We start from the raw sequence: 15,829 nt of genomic DNA on the forward strand, positions 1-15,829 counted from the left end.
TTGAGGAGACCTGTGTATGATGCACTGGTGACAGTGGTCCCTCTAGGCATGTAATGCTCCAAAATGACGCCTTTTTCGTCCCAAAAGAGAGTCAGCATAACCTTCCCTGCTGATGGTTCTGTTCGAAACTTCTTCGGTTTTGATGATGAGGAATGGCGCCATTCCTTGCTCGCTCTCTTCGTTTCCGGTTGGTGGAAGTGAACCCAGGTTTCGACCCCAGTAACGATTCTTGCAAGGAAGCCATTACCTTCTCGTTCAAAGCGCCGAAGAAGTTCTTCCAAAGCATCAACACATCGTTCTCTCATTTCAGGAGTCAGCTGCCGTGGCACCCATCTTGTAGACACTTTGAAACACTGGAGCACATCATGCACAATGTGGTGTGCTGACCCACGAACAACCTGTAAACATACTGCAGTGTCATTAAGAGTCACTCGGCGGTTTTCCTTCACTATGGCTTCAACTGCTGCAATGTTCTGTGGAGCCACAACTCGTTGTGCATGACCTGGACGAGGAGCATCTTCCACTGAAGTCACACCATTTGCGAACTTCCTACTCCATTCGTGGACTTGCTGCTGTGACAAACATGCATCACCGTACTGAACCTTCATTCGTCGATGAATTTCAATAGGTTTCACACCTTCACTACGCAAATACCGAATAACAGTACGTTGTTCTTTCCTGGTGCAAGTCGCAAGTGGGGCGGCCATCTTTGTACTGATACTGCGACGGTATGTGTGCATCTGCACAATACTGCTACCTACACGCCATTCTGCACGCTGTTTGTAGCACACTTACCAACTTACAGGATAACGGTGCAAAATTTCGATTTGTTATTACAAATTTAAAGTTTTAATTTGACTCACCCTCGTATATCAGGTTGGTAACTAGTGTAACACCATAGCTCTAATGCTCTACTGATTTATTTTGCCTTTTGTTTTATTTAATGTTACATCGTTGAGTTTATGTAAATGTTGTTGGATTGAATCGATATCATGAGAGTGTTTCTTATTTTCTGTGTAAAAAACTTTGATGTCATGGTTTGATTCCGTGCAATGTAGTGTACCTATCATTTAAATTCTTTGTCTCATTTGGAGGGAGACAAAACTTACTGTATATAATTTTAATTTTGTTTAAATAATTTTTTTATAGAAATGTTAATGTGTGCAAAGGCTTTGTTTTATTTAAAATGTTGTTTGTTGTTATGTAAACTGCTGACCACTTAAGATTCATAGTTATTCTGTATGGAAGAGGTAGAGTGGTTCCCCTCGGGAACGGAACTTTGTAGTGCGCGCAAGTTGTGGTTGGCCTAGGTAGAAAAGGTGGAAGAAAAGTCAGTCGGGGACTAGCTAGTAAACTGTGAACTGCCCATGTAAATGTTGTATATTGTGCTGGCTCCGAGAGAGGCTTTTCCTGACGCCTTCCAATGCCTCGGATGGGTGGATAAATAGCTGGAACTATTCTGGAACTGGTATCTATCATCGCCACCAAGAAGGGACAGAGTGCAGCAATTCTGGCTGCAAATCCACCTACCAATATGCAGCTGCCACCACACTGCGCAATCATTATAATGGAGCACTATAGTAATGTACAGTGAAGGATCAGCTCAATTAATGTCTTAGTGTGCACAAATATAAGGTAACTTATAACTGAATTCATGTACCTACCTTGATTTTTTCCCTATCACAACACCTCTCAAGTTCCTCTCCATTTGAACTATGATTACCGAGTGTCCTAGTTTGTGGAAAAAATAAAACCCTCTGAGCCAAATAGTTAATTAAGTAATGTTGTTTGATCTTTGGTAAGAAGAGAGTATTCAGATTTACTGTGGATTTAGTGAAATTGTGGGAGGTAGTAAATGTAGTCTTGTGAAAGCCTCCCAGTGATGGAATCAGTCCAATTTAAAGTTTTTTTGGAGTTTCAAAGTCACCTATTTAATCATTTACTTGAAAGTAGAAGACTGTGGTAATAAATACAATTTGCTGTTTCTTTTAAAAATTAAAATTCTTAAAACTGGGGCTTACAAGGTTTTGCTTAGTTTTAAGAGGTGAGTCAGTTTCTTGTAAATTTGTCAACATTGTGTCTCACTGCAGTAAAAGTCGTGAACTGAAGTTGTGGAAAGTTGGATGCTTGCTAAGCACTTGTTTCTTTTGGGTACTGAAAGTGCATATTAATAGTGTAATAAGATCCACAGGTTATCCTTTACCACTATTTATGAAAACAATAATTTCTTTATTGAAAAGACAGTGAGAAGTAACCTTTTAGTGAATTCCATTTAACTTTCATTCTAAATAGAATAGTATTTAGTTGAGAGATATTTAACCTGTGACTAGTTCATAATTTTGCAGTGAACTACATTTATAATTTTATGTCAGCCAGGAAAATATTTGAACAATAATAATGAACCTATGTCCAATTAATGATTCTGCAGTGAATATTAATAGTAATGTTATGAAGACCATTTAGTTTGAATAAGCCCTAAAAGTAATAGTGTGTTTCGTTATCTGTTATATTTATGCAAATAGTTTGTTCTGCTCTGTTAGCTTCCAAACTTAACCGTGAACATATGCAGGTGTCAGAGTTCGTTGCACTCGCGTGTGGCAAAATATAGGTTGTGTTTGTCCGTTAAGGTTACTCATACTTAATTCTTGAACAAGAATGTCAATCATCCTCTTGCCTAATTAGGCTGGCGGCAGTTTTCCTTGTTCTTTGAACAGTGTAGATAGGTAAAATATTGTTTGTTACTGTCTGAATATTTACGTAATTCTGACTTTCATTTCCGATAAGCCACCCCCGTTAGGTACAACACGGTCAACATAACAAAATTCCTCTCAGAGGGTAACACCGCTCTCTTGCTTTATACCATAATTACTCTAATAAAATAATTCTATTTTACAAACTGCCTCCAGTTTCGAGGTTATGGTATAGCAGTAGCGGACTGTAGTGTTATACTAGTAGCTGAAATACGACACTAATGTGGAATGATACTACTGGTTAGAATTGATCATTGAAAGTAAAATAGATTTAAAGAAAAAATCTAATTAATAAACCTAAGAAAATTCCTGACGTGAAAAAATTGTGCGACAGACCGCACATATAGCTGAGACCTTTGCATTTCGCGGGCAGCGCTCTTGTCAATGGAGCCATCAGAGTATGACGCACACGCGCTCCAAAAAATCAAATCTGACAATATCTTTCTCGTAGTCTTTGAAGCAATGTTGTAGGCTGGAAAACAAGAAATGGAATGAAGATAAAACAAAATGCGAATGCCAATACATGATCACTGTTTTGAGAGACAAAAGATCCCGGAAAGCCCACCAAGGACAATGCCTGAACAGTATGGAGAAGCGTGGACCCGCAGCTAGAGCGCTGTGCAGGCGGCCGCCGTGCTACTCACCGGCTGTGGAGACGGCAGCGGGCTCAGGCAGCTGGGCAGCGCACCCTCCTCCGCTCACCGGCCATCGGCCTAACAGCGGGCGCGCATCCTGCAACACAACACGGCCGTCTTTTACAGAGCGGATGCACCAGCCGTAGCACATGACAACGGCCACGCGCCGCGTGACCGGAATCTCATATCGCTGACCAAGAGGGCTGCGCTCAGCTAGAGGCCATTCGTAACATCGCACTTCGTCCAGTACCGAATGCTTTGTCACGACTGCGCGTGACTTAAAATACTGGAGAGTTAATACTATGTTACGGACCATTCACACTTTACATCTAACATTAAGAGTTTCGACGGCCATTCAATGGTAACTTACAAGGGAACCTCCCCATCGCATCCCCCTCAGATTTAGTTATAAGTTGGCACAGTGGGTAGGCCTTGAAAAACTGAACACAGATCACTCGAGAAAACAGGAAGAAGTTGTGTGAAACGATGAAAAAAAAAAGCAAAATATACAAACTGAGTAGTCCATGTGGAAGATAGGCAACACCAAAGATAGTGTGAGCTCAGGAGCGGCGTGGGTCCCGTGGTTGGCGTGAGCAGCTGCGGAACGAGAGGTCCTTGATTCAAGTCTTCCCTCGAGTGAAAACTTTAATTTTTTATTTTCAGACAATTATTTTGCGAAGCTGCACAGGTACACAGAGCAGTATTGTTTATGTGATCGTGTGTCAATTATCAATGTTCAGGCACTCACACATAATCAACTTCGTTTTCCAAAATTCCAGGACATGTTCAGATTTGCTTGGACATATGCAGGATTTGACGGTCTACACACGGAAAAATTTGAAAACGTTAAAAACATATTTTTTGACAGAGCACAGGGAAAACTGTGCGACTGTGAAACTGTTGCATTCATTTGTTGCAGTTTATGTGACACACTCTTATGTTTTCATCACTATTTTGGGAGTGATTATCACATCCACAAGAAAACCTAAATCGGGAAAGGTAGAAGAATCTTTTTACCCATTCGCCAAGTGTACAAGTTAGGTGGGTCGACAACATATTCCTGTCATATGACGCACATGCCGTCACCAGTATCGTATAGAATATATCAGACGTGTTTTCCTGTGCAGGAATCGGTTGACCTATGACCTTTCGATCAAATGTTTTCGGTTCCCATTGGAGAGGCACGTACTTTCGTCTACTAATCGCACGGTTTTGCGGTGCGGTCGCAAAACACGGCACTAAACTTATTACAGTGAACAGAGACGTCAATGAACGAACGGACAAATCATAACTTTGCGAAAATAAAGGAAGTAAACTTTTCACTTGAGGGAAGACTTGAACCAAAGACCTCTCGTTCCGCAGCTGCTCGCGCTAACCACGGGACCACGGCGGTCCTGAGCTCACACTATCCTTGATGTTGCCTATCTTGCGCATGGACTACTCAGTTTGTATATTACGCTTATTTTTTTCATAGTTCCACACAACTTCTTCCTCTTTTCTCGATTGATCTGTGTTCGGTTTTTCAAGGCCTATCCACTGTGCCAACTTATAACTAAATCTGAGGGGGGTGCGATGGGGAGGTTCCCTTGTTAGTACTAAGAGGATTGCCTTTAGAATTACGTATCTGCACAAAACGAACCTTTTTTCCCCCTTCCTTCAGCGGTATGCTGAAAATTTAAGGCTTCGTACCAAATGACGAAGTTAGTTGCACGTAATGCTTTTATTTTTTTCTAATATTTCGGCCAACAAACCCATTTTCCAGTCATTACCTGGACAAACTTAAAAAAGAAAAGAAAATGGAATAAGATATATGAAAAAGAAAGTAACGAGGGACACCGTCGAAACAAGCATAGCAAAATAACTGATGTTGCATAACAAATCGTCCAGACATCAAAAATCGCCTCGTAAAATAAATAACGTTGTACAGCAACTCGGCCACAATTTAAGAAAGTAATATACGCAACATGAACTTAATGTCTATTGTCGTGGGAGTACACAGGCAGACTGGTGAGACGCGTGTTGACGCAGTCCATTTTTTTTCCGATAGTTAGGCACTAGATCCAAATCAAAAACACAAACATAAATGCAACTGGTGTTGTCATTTGATCCCGAATAATACAACAGTTGCGGAACTTGCACCACTATGTTCCGTAAGTTGGAAGAGAAATTTGAAAATTTGAATTTGTATCTTGACTGGTAATAAATTGCCCAAGAATAGTTTTGCGCTACGTGCATACCTGCAAGCGCGTGTAAGCTTGGATTTAAACTGAAAAACTAAACTCTGAAATAAAAACAAAAACATCAAAATAAAGACAGACTGCTGGAAAATCTTTGCCCATCAAAATGTTCAAATGTGTGTGATTTCTTATGGGACTTAACTGCTAAGGTCATCAATCCCTAAGCTTACACACTACTTAACCGAAATTATCCTAAGGACAAACACACACACCAATGCCCGTGGGAGGACTCGAACCTCCGCCGGGACCAGCCGCACAGTCCATAGCTGCAGCCCCTTAGACCGCTCGGAAAATCCCGTGCGGCATCTTTGCCCATCCATGAATTCAAAATCTGTTACGTGGTAACATTAAATAGCATATAAATACAGAAAACTGCAACCAGTCGCCGGCCGGGGTGGCCGTGCGGTTCTAGGTGCTGCAGTCCGGAACCGCGGGACTGCTACGGTCGCAGGTTCGAATCCTGCCTCGGGCATGGATGTGTGTGATGTCCTTAGGTTAGTTAGGTTTAAGTAGTTCTAAGTTCTAGGCGACTAATGACCTAAGATTTTAAGTCCCATAGTGCTCAGAGCCATTTGAACCATTTTTTGCAGTCAGTCACGTCTTCCAAATAATTTGTTTAGTGTAGTAACTAGATTTTTCAAACGTTTCCAGGCTAATCATATGGTGCACATGAAAGTTGCATAGCGTGATATGGATACTGACTCTGTGATAAGAATGTAGATAAAAAGACTGTAAATGTATCGCCATGAGTTATGTGACCAATGGAAATCAGTGGAAACTGCCAGGTGGATACCAATTACGATGCTTCCCATACTGTCGCAGTAACTAACAGAATTCGTTTTTCGACACAATTCGTCTATAAACATTGCTCATGGCGGCATATTTAACTCTTTTTTTGTTTCTTCTTATCACAGAACCTGCGTCGCGCTATGAAATAAACATTCAACCATGTGCACCATCTGAATATTAGCCTGAAAATTTCTAAAACTAGTTAATGGAATGGACGAATTACTTCATAGACGTGAATGGTTGCAGTTTTCCATTTTTTGTTGAATTCAAAGTCACGGAGTCTCTAACATTGGTAATTGATAAGCCTTATTCAACTGCGTGCTGGTCGACCATGTATCCTCTTGGAATGCTGTCTACAAGGTGATTAAGAGATTGCAGCTCAAACCTGTTCCACACTTTGACGGCGGCCCCCCTGAGGCCATCCAGTGCGTGATGAGGGTTCCTGCGACGATGCAGCACTAGTCTGAATCGGTCTAAGCACGCTCAATAGGGGGTCACATCAGCACATGCCTCAACTTAATCAAATTCTGTTTATTCCTGCCTCTTGGACAAACGTGATCACGAGGCGGGCGCAGCGTGCTCGTGCATCGTCATCTTCGGAAACGAATTCTTCGCCGAAATGCTGGCTTCAGAGCTGGAAGACAGGTTGGAGGATCTTCTCTAGGGACTGCACAGCATCAATAACGAAAAGGGGGAAATCCGTACACACGAAACCCGCCCAAAACATGGCAGACTCTTCCCTGCTGACTTCTAGAGGCCACCTTCACATACCATTTGGGTCGTCACAAACTCCCAGTTACCCTTTAAAAAAGAAAGTGCTTGGGAGCACCTGCGAGACAAGGCCGTGTCACAAGACAGAGGCTGAAAATTTGAATGACCTCACCGTTGTTCAGGCCAATTCTAGGAGTCATTTCCCGTATTAGCAATTCTTTCTGCCGTAAAGTGACAATGCGCGCGAATGTTCTATGCTTGAAACGACTTCGAGCCATGCTGAACAAGTGTGCACACATACGCTGCATTAATGGGTAAACACCAGTTCACACTTTATGTTCCACGAATTTCATGTTTAATTGTCTGCTCTGTTATACCTTTCAGTACCTAATTGCTTTCGATTTTCCACCCCTATGGTCGGCACATTGGAAGAACGAACAGGTTACTGTTTAACAAGGTTAGACTGATCCGTCTGCAGCGTGCATTTTTAATCAACAGCCACGCAGAGGGCAGACGTGCCCAAGTAGTGTTCATTTTCAGACTAAATTCATTAACACTGTACAGAATACAGAATTCAATAATTCATATAATTAAGTGAAGAAACGAACACGAACTACGATAACTGCAAGTTGCACTGCAGTGCTAGACAGGAAATTAATTAACTGCTCGCCTGTACATGAGATGTAGCTGTCTTTCGAGGAAGGCTGCTTTCCAACCACAATAGCTGCTCGCCCTTCGGTTTACCGACAGACTATACCCCCTCCCCTCCTAGTGAAAGATGCTGTACCAAATTAACTGTCTAATACTAATATGTAACCTGAATTCCTTCATCCATTGTAACTTCTGGTGGGAGAACAACTCCGCACTGATCTGGCGTATTAACAGTCTTGTGATTGCTGCTCTGCCACCAATGGAGATAGAGTCATTAATATCAACAGTGTACAGTCAGCATCTCATGTTGAGTGCGCAAATTTAGGCGACAAAACAGGACACAGAAATGAAATAACAAGCAATACGGATTTTTGCATCGATACTGCACACTTTCCGTGGAGGGAAAACTCAGACGTCGCGAGCTAATGACAATGCACGGGAAAGTAGGCAATGAGATGGATTAAAGGTAAAGCTATGCTAACCTATTGAACAGCGCAATTCAGAACACCTACCTTTGCACGGCTTAATTCTACCCACCCACCCGTGTAAAAATGTTTTGCAGTTTCTCTCTGGAGAGAGATATCACAGCGTGTCAAAATACAGTGCAGACTATATTCCTAATTACACGACCTACAGAGAAATTATTCTCCATCAAACAGAGAAAGAAGAGTTAGCAAAATTACCTGTACGAAATAAATTAAACACAATGTGAGACTTGCTATCAAAAGCGTCGAATCAGAAACAACCCAGCAATTGTCCGTGTATACAATGAAATATGGAACAACAACTGAAGCAATACGTACTTTTTAAGGCTTTCCAGGCGTACCAAATGTTCATGGAGTTATGAGGTCGGGCATCGACTGGCGCTATTTGACACAGTGGCTGCGAGCCCCAGTAATTATTTTATTTTCTTAATAATAAAAATATATACATAGTCTCTGGGTACATCCTAAAAATATGACAACGACAGACGGAAAGCATTTAGATAAAAACACGCATCTAGTACTTGGCGAAGCTTCCCACAATCCGAACGTTGGTTTGAACTCCGCAGTATTTTACTAGGAATATTCCTAACGAAGGTGGTATGCCCTTGCCTTCGACTTCACTTACGCACCTAGTTATACAAGGACCTACACTCCAACGCGGACTTCGTAGCCTGGTGCAACTTGACAATTTTCACACTATGTCACTGATAGAGGTGAAAGAAGGGATGTAAATCACGAAAATTCCTAGAACCTACTGCCTGAGTTTGCCATATGAAATCCACTGAGTCACACCCAGTATTTCTATTTAACAGTTATTTATTCACAACAACCAAGATCTCCATATGACGAGTTTTCCTTAGTTTGCGAAACATGGTCGCACGTTTCCCTAATTCTCTGTGTAGTGTTGGCAGAAGAGCCAACACTGTTTTTTCTAGAGGAGGCCGAAATGCACGCGTTTAATTACACGCTGACTGGTGTGAGGTCTGGAACAGGTCAGAGAAATAAGACTAGCAAAACAGGAGGTAACTGGTAGAATACTTAACTTTAATCCACAATTGTAGAACATCTCTCGTTACGGTACATGCTTCACAATATTAATTATCAATTGAATACGGCGCCTTGCTAGGTCATAGCAAATGTAGCTGAAGGCTATGCTAACTATCGTCTCGGCAAATGAGAGCGTATTTGTCAGTGAACCATTGCTATGAACGTCGGCTGTACAACTGGGCGAGTGACAGTACGTCTCTCTAGACCTGCCATGTGGTGGCGCTCGGTCTGCTATCACTGGCAGTGGCGACAAGCGGGTCCGGCGTATACTAATGGACCGCGGCCGATTTAAAGGCTACCACCTAGCAAGTGCGGTGTCTGGCGGTGACACCACACTCTGCACATAGCAGATGTGGTTACCATGTTTAGGAGAACGCCTGCATTATCTTCATGTCGTCATGACACGACGAGGACCGTTACCTGACGTCGGACTCCAGTGTGGTTTTCTTCTAATCCGACAGTACAGAGGGCGGAAATAATTCAGAGATGGGCATAATAGTACTCAAAACGACTATGTAATTCAATAACAGCTCATTACTGACACAAAAAACACTGCGGCGAAAGTGAATCGAATAACACACATCGCAGGATAACAGGGCGGCCGGAACGTATGTGGCGATGGGAGCGCAAGGACGAAAGTAGCTCTCGCATGACGTGTCACTGCCAAGTAACATACACTATGTGATCAAAAGTATCCAGACACTCCCAAAAACATACGTTTTTCATATTAGGTGCATTGTGCTGCCACCTACTGCCAGGTACTCCATATCAGCGACCTCAGTAGTCATTAGGCATCATGCGAGAGCAGAAGGGGGCGCTACGCGGAACTCACGGACTTTGAACGTGGTCAGGTGACTGGGTGTCACTTGCGTCATACATCTGTACGCGAGATTTCCACACTCCTAAACATCCCTAAAACGTGAAGGGACACGTACAGCACAAAACCGTACAGGTCAACTCCGTCTGTTGACTGACAGAGACCGCCCACAGTTGCAGAGGCTCGTAATGTGTGGCATGCAGACATCCATCCAGACCATCATACAGGAATTCCAAACAGCATCAGGATCCACTGCAAGTACAATGACAGTTCGGCGGTACGTGAGAAAACTTGGATTTGATGGTGGATCGGCTGCTCATAACCCACACATTACGCCGGTAAGTGCCAAACGACGCCTCGCTTGGTGTAAGCAGCGTAAACATAGGACGATTGAACACTGGTAAAACGTTGTGTGCAATGACGAATCACGATGCACAATGTGGCGATTCGATGGCAGAGTGTGGGTATGGCGAATGCCCGGTGAAAGTCATCTGCCACTGTGTGTAAGGCCAAAACTAAAATTCGGAGGCGGTGGTGTTATGGTATGGTCGTGTTTTCCATGGAGGGGGCTTGCACCCCTTATTGTTCTCCGTGGCACTATTACAGCACAGGCCTACATCGATGTTTTAAGTGCCTTTTTGTTTCCCCTTATTGAAGAGCAATTCGGGGATGGCGATTGCATCTTTCAACACGATCGAGCATCTGTTCATAACCCACGGCCTGTGGCTGAGTGGTTACACGACAATAACATCCCTATAATGGACTGCCCTGCACAGAGTCCTGACCTCTGAGATGTTTGGAAACGCCGATTTCGTGCCAGGCCTCACCGACCGACAGCGATACCTCTCCTCAGTGCAGCACTCCGTGAAGAATGAGCTGCCATTTCCCAAGAAACCTTCCAGCATCTGACTGAATGTATGCCTGCGAGAGTGGAGGTTGTCATCAAGGCTAACGGCGGGCCAACGCCATACTCAATTCCAGCATTAGCTATGGAGGGCGCCACGAACTTTTAAGTCATTTTCAGCCAGGTGTCCGGATACTTTTGGTCACATAGTGTAGCTCGATTAAACTTGGGCCGTACACGGAAAGAACTACTACAGTGTAGTACAGAAGGCAAATGAAATAAATACGCAATGAGACGAACAGAAAGGACAGTTTCTTTCAAAAGCCATAACTGCACTGAAATCATCGCAATTCACGATGGTCTCCTGTACATTAGAAAAGGTGGGACATAGGTCTTAATGGGATGTGTGATCACCATGGACGGCAGTGCATGCTATGCAACGTGCTCCTACGCTGGTCCCAAGTTAGGTAACGAGTTGTCCATATCTCCACATCTCCAACAGCGCAACTGAGAACTGCAGGATGGTCGCTGGTGCATGTGCACATGCTGCTATACGTCTTACCAACGTATCCCACACATGTCCTATGCTGTTTAAGTTGGGGGAAGGGAAACGGGGGGGTTGTTTTGGGGGAGGAGACCGTGCCCTTTCAAAGGAACCATCCCGGTATTTGCCTGGAGCGATTTAGGGAAATCAGGGAAAACCTAAATCAGGATGGCAGGACGCGGGATTGAGCCGTCGTCCTCCCGAATGCGAGTCCAGTGTGCTAACCACTGCGACACCTCGCTCGGAAGGGAAAGGCCAGTTCATTCACCGAATGTCTTCTCGTTCCATGAGCTGCTCCACCTGCGCTGCTCGATGCTGTAGCGCATCGTTATCCATAAAAATGTAGTCAGGTCAGAATGCACCTCTGAAAACACGCACGCAGTGTGCAACACTATTTAAGACGATCGACGCGTGACTAAGGGGATGGCAGAGAGTAGAGGTATAGAGAGAAATCCTTAGACACATCGAACACTGTAATGCAAAGATCTGTTCCCGATAGATTCCGGACAGGTCGACTGAAGCTTTAACACAGGCGCGTGTCAATTGGTGGATGAAAATGCTCAAAAAATTTGACCGAGGACATGGGAAATCAGTATACACCTTAACAAGAGACGAACATTTTATATATTTGTACGAACCGTAAGGAGCAGTCATCGATGGAGGGGTGTTTAAAGTTGGACCTAAATAAAGAAAAATGGTTCTTTCGCTTAGCACTTTCAGGAAAATGAGCGTTTATTTCTTTGATACACTGGACATATCGCAATCACTGTTTTAGAGGACAGAAACACTATGCACTCAATGGCTCACTACTGACAATGTCGAATGGGATAACATCGCATCATTCTTGATCATGGGAATGCCAGGTGTAGCAGCGCATCAAACACATTGATGATCTGAGGGGGAAGAAATGCAGTTAATGGCTCATTGCACGTAATCATCTGATTTATGGCCTAATTACTTTTTTTACGCATGGTAACAAAAAGAAGTCCTTAAATCTTCATCAACTGCAAAAGCTGCTGAATCCTAACAGAATCATCTTCTTGAGGTTCGAACATCGAAGTGTAAAGTATGAACTGGGGCCAACGCAAGCGAAAATGGTAAATTTGAAAGGGAAATATTTTCAGTAAAATAAAAAATAAAACAATTCTGGCAAATAATGTTATTTATGTCATCTCTTCATCTGCTTTCCTATGTATTATGTATTTGCCTGTTACGGTGCCCATCTCTTGCGTGGCCTTGCCAGACGCCTTCGGCCAATCGGATTATAATTAATGACTTTGTAAGATAGTCTGCCACAGTTCGTTCTGTCTAGACAGTCACGCCACTTTCTTCTGTTGTCTTCGATTTTGTTTTGCTTCCTAATGTCGCTGATTCTTAATCTGTCTACTTTAAAACGGCCTTTAACAGGTGTAACAAATCTAACTTCAACCGCCTGTATCTTACTTTCTTGACGTTTGTAAATGACGTAGACACGCTTCCGTAGCGAGGGGTCGGCCATTACCTTATAAAATTTCTTTATGTTGTTTCTTGTGCTTTTTTCCTAAAAAACATGTTTACTGCTCAACTTATGCTTCAAAATTTTGCTAATGTTCTGTCTATATCTTTCTCATACTTGTATGTGATGTCACAGACCAGATAATTAAAATGATTGACGTGTTCTACTAATTTATTGTTCACCGATACTTTTCTAAACATGAGGTCCTTTCCTATGAAAGCTGTTGTTTTAATTTTCTTTCTGAATGGTAGTATCGTCTTCGGCTAATGGTCATTAGAAGGTAAATTCTTTTCTGCTGATGATTCTTCAGTAAATCGTATGTTCAGGGTACAACGGGTATAAGTGTAAATATTTTTATATGTTGGTGTTTTGTAACTTCAGGTGTGCCCCAGGGTAGCGTTATAGGTCCTCTGCTTTTTACGATTTACATAAGCGATCTGCTTGATGGTATTGACAGCTGCCTCAGACTGTTTGCCGATGATGCTGTAGTCTACAGTAAAGTAGTATCACACGAAAGTCGTGAACAAATCAATGAGAATTTGCAGAAAATAAATGCGTGGTGTAATGACTGGCCGTTATCCCCCAATATTAGTAAGTGTAACCTACTGCGTATACAACGGCGAAAATCTCAATTAATGTGCGAGTACAAAATAAATGCCCAGTCTTTGGAAGCGGTAACGTCCGTCAAGCATCTGGATGTGACTATTCGAGATGATCTCAAATGGAATGATCAGATTACACAAGTAACGGGTAAGGCGAACTCTAGATTGCGGTTTATTGGTAGAATCCTGAATCGATGCAGTCCTTCAACAAAGGAAATAGCTTACAATACGTTATTTCGTCCAGTCTTGGAGTATTGTTCGTCTGTATGGGACCCTTACCAGCTGGGTCTGATTCAAGAGATTGAGAAGGTCCAAAGAAGAGCGGCAAGATTCGTGACTGGTACATTTAGCCATCGCGAGAGCGTTACAAATCTCATAATAAGATTGAAGTGGGACACACTTGTAGATAGACGGCGCGCTAAACAGAAAGGGCTGCTCACTAAATTCCGAAATCCGATCATCACCGAGGATGTAGAGCATATATTATTACCACCAGCTTTCAAATAGCACAATGATCACCATTCAAAGATAAGGGAAATAGAGCTCGTACTGAGGCGTTCAGACAGTCGTTTTTCCCTCGCGCGATCAGCGATTGGAACAGAAGGGGGGAAATATGACTTTGGCGCGAATTGTGCCCTCCGCCACAGACCGCTTGGTGGCTTGTGGAGTATATATGTAGCTGTAGATATCTTAGTATGTACGGACATCAGTGTGCTAGCTGTTTTTCCTCTGCGTCGAACAGTCTTCCCACGAACGCTTCACATAATTTACTACCTGATGTTTTCTGTATGGTCGTACCAGGACTACGCCTGTCAGACTAACTGTTTTGCATCCACGTGTCCACACTTCAAACATCTGATCTGCTGCCCACAGGAAAATAACCATTAATGGTTTGCTCGTGACACGTGTACTTGGAAGTACTAGCCAACCTAAAAAAGATATATCTTGTAATAACTATAATTATTAGTCTGTAAATGACGTAAATACTGATGTAATTTTGTTCAGTACATCTTCCTCAGTCATCGATAGAAATATCTGCACTTATACTCGTTACACCATGTATATAAATGGGGAACTGGCAACACCTTTCATCACCAACGAGGCGGCGGAGGTGAGACAAACGTGTTCCGCAGAGGATGAAAATTGCTGCTAGCTGTTTATTTGTACCTAACGTAAGTGTTGTGTTTTCGTATACGCTTATTAACGTGTTTAATAATTGGTAACCCCTTTTCTTCACTGAGTGCTACAGTTTTCCTCAATTATCAAAGGCTTTTCCCAAATCGACAAATGCTAAGTAGGTCTCTCGGTTACATTGCTTATGTTTATCAGTTACCTCTTTCATCACAAACACTGTTTCCGTTGTCAGTCTTCTTACGTAAAAATCCACTTAATGAACACAGTGATGTAACTTTTAATCTGTTGTTCAGGAGCCTAGCGTAAGTGTGCATGTTGCGTCCAGTAAACTAATCGTTCTGCCATTCTGGCATTCACTTCTATATCCTTTTGTTAAACAGCGATATAACATTTGCTTGGTGCCATGCTCTTGAGAGGACTCTCTTTTTACAACACAGATTCAGAAGCCTCATCTCGAGAGAAGTTCCACCGTATTTTAAGAGTCCGATGTTGATGCTGTCCATGCCTGGAACTTGCCTGATTTTCAAAGCCTTATTTATTTATTTACATGTTCCGTAGTACCAAATTGAGGAGCAAATGTCCAAAGTCATGGAACGTATCAGTATATGAAATTACAACATGTAATAACACATAAAAATAAAATGTTTATGAACCCAAAAAAGTCAAGCCATAAGTCTCAGTAAACGCAGTCAGCAATATAACATAAGAATCAACTTAATATTTCAAGGAACTCCTCGACATAATAGAAGGAGTGACTCGTGAGGGAACTCTTCAGTTTCGATTTGAAAGCGCGTGGATTACTGCTAAGATTTTATTTTTATTTTTGTGGTAGCTTATTGAAAATGGATGCAGCAGTATACCGCACACCTTTCTGCACAAGAGTTAAGGAAGTCCGATCCAAATGCAGGTTGGATTTCTGTCGAGTATTAACTCAGTGAAAGCTGCTTATTCTTCGGAATAAGCTGATACTGTTAACAAGTAACGATGGTAAGGAATATATGTATTGAGAGGCCATATCAGTGATCAGGAGTCGACAAGAGGGTCGCGAACTTAAAGCGCTTACTGCCCAAACCAACCGTTTCTGAGCC

At 42.6% G+C, this 15,829-nt stretch overlaps 1 protein-coding gene across 3 annotated transcripts in view; it reads right to left on the bottom strand.

Annotated features, from left to right (window-relative positions):
* The window catches only part of LOC124545307 (homeobox protein PKNOX1-like), a 723,840-nt gene that overhangs the window by 415,789 nt on the left and 292,222 nt on the right, over positions 1 to 15,829 (bottom strand). For all 3 annotated transcript variants that reach the window (XM_047124209.1, XM_047124207.1, XM_047124208.1), the window contains exon 2: positions 3,395 to 3,482. The gene's annotated coding sequence lies outside the window, so the exon portion shown is untranslated. The remainder of the gene's footprint in view (positions 1 to 3,394; positions 3,483 to 15,829) is intronic.

The sequence above is a fragment of the Schistocerca americana genome, chromosome 8, assembly GCF_021461395.2.
Source record: "Schistocerca americana isolate TAMUIC-IGC-003095 chromosome 8, iqSchAmer2.1, whole genome shotgun sequence".
In the NCBI taxonomy this organism is placed as follows: Eukaryota; Metazoa; Arthropoda; class Insecta; order Orthoptera; family Acrididae; genus Schistocerca; species Schistocerca americana.